Source organism: Nothoprocta perdicaria, unplaced genomic scaffold, assembly GCF_003342845.1.
Source record: "Nothoprocta perdicaria isolate Ctin4 unplaced genomic scaffold, notPer1 scaffold_121, whole genome shotgun sequence".
Taxonomy (NCBI): domain Eukaryota; kingdom Metazoa; phylum Chordata; class Aves; order Tinamiformes; family Tinamidae; genus Nothoprocta; species Nothoprocta perdicaria.
Window position 1 is genome coordinate 581,751 of NW_020454328.1, and position 1,805 is coordinate 583,555.

Sequence of the window (1,805 nt, forward strand, 5' to 3'; positions counted from 1 at the left end):
CGGGAGGGGGGGCCGAGGTCCGGGGGCGTCCCCGGTGGGGGCCGGGCCCGTCCCGCCTCGCGGGGGTGGGGACCGGGGCTGCCGGCACCCCCGTGCAGGGGCGCTCGGGGCCGGGTCCCCCGTGCCGGGGGTCCCGGGGGTGCCCGGCGGGGGGTCCCGGAGGCCGGMGGGGATGGGGGCGGCCGTTCTGCTCCGCGCAGGGCCCCGGGCCGCGGCGGCCGCTCCGGTGCCCTGGGGAGACGTGGCCGGATCCCGGCCGCTCCCGCTGGAAACGCGGCGGAGGGGCCAGGGAGCTTCCCCTGGGAGCCGGAGCGGGAGGAACCGGCCCCTAGGCCGGGCACCGAACGGCGCGGCCGYGGGTCGCAGCCGGGATGTGGCAGAGCTGCCCTGGCAGAGGCAGAGAGGCTGAGGAATCCGCTCTGGAGTGTTCCCCTCGGCTCTGGAATGAGGCTGTTTTCCTGTTCGAGGAGCCTCCTGGGTGTCTTGTCTCGCAAGTGGCTTTCCTGGATCTTTTGGAGAATTTTATCCTCTCTTCCTCTCTGGAAGTTTTTATCCTCTCAGATTATTTCCGCTGGGGAACCAGTAACAAAACTCCGGGMTGTTTTATTCTAAGAGTTGCTTGGTTTGCTGCTGCTAATGTGTAAATAACCGGGTGCTTTACTTCCTTTGTGCCCGACCACCAAGACTTACAGCTCTCACGTAAGGCTGTGAGAGCAAAGGGGGCTCTTGCCCTGGGGGTTCTCCCCTTGCTGTGCTCAGCTGGACAACCCCAAGTATCAGGGCCAGGTGCTGGGGTYGGTCATTGATTTTCAGGGGGCTCTGATTCATCTTCACTCTCCAGGTACTAGTTAAAACTCCAGTAACTTGATCAGCTGTGTAAATGGGCTTAAACCGGCCCGTTAGGTCAGTCCCTGTCGCAGGGCACGACCTGCCTGTGGCTGCTCRGTGCTGGTGCCGCTGGATCCGGGTCCAAGGGCCTTGGAATGGGATCAGTCCCTGTCCCAGAGAAATGCGTGAGGAATGCGACGAGTTTCTCCCATGCCCATTCCCGGCTTTCCTTGTTGTTTCTCATGGTCCCGGCACGAACGAGGGAGCTGCTCGTGTWGCTGGCGGCTTTGGGCCGGTTCGGCCTCGGCCGGCGCTGCAGCTGGAGAGGCRGCCCTGGCCCCGGCGCCTTTCCCCAAGTGCCTCTTTCCAGCTTCCTGATTTTCCTACAGCCCCCGAGGAGGCGGGAGGAGGTTTGAGGGTTAAGCCCAAGACTGGGATTTGGAGACTGAGCCTCATCTGTGYGGAGGCACCAGGCTTCCTGTGGCAGAGCGGGGGTGTGGGAGGAGGTAATTAGAGATAACGAGGATATTGTGGTGAAGGGACTGGAAATTGCCATGTAAAATATATTAATTTGTGCAGGAGCCTGCGCTCTGTGAGGCCGTTGGAGCTGCAGGCCATGGATGTGAGGACAGGCGGGTCTTCTGCGTCGCCTCCTCGGTCCCGGGCTCCTTCCATTGAGCTGGAAATTGTCCTTCTTTAAGGAGGGTTCTGTGATAGGGGAGCCCGGCAGCTCCCTGAGCAAAAGGACTGTTTTAGGAAGGAAAAACCCCAAACCTCAACTGCSTAACCCTGTGCAGCAGAATCCGTATTAAGGTTGACCCAAGGGCTGACAGGTTCCGTGTCAGGGTTGCTCAGGGGTTGACAGGGGTTCCATGTTAAGGTTGTCCATGCATTAACAGGTTCCGTGTTAGGGTTGATCCAGGGTTGACAGGTTCCATGTTAGGGTTGACGGTCTCGGTGTTGGGGTTGCCCATGGT

The 1,805-nt window shown here is 61.2% G+C and overlaps 1 protein-coding gene across 1 annotated transcript in view; it reads left to right on the top strand.

The window, feature by feature from the left end:
• The window catches only part of SP2 (Sp2 transcription factor), a 14,091-nt gene that overhangs the window by 6,227 nt on the left and 6,059 nt on the right, over positions 1–1,805 (top strand). The gene's annotated exons all lie outside the window — the stretch shown is intronic.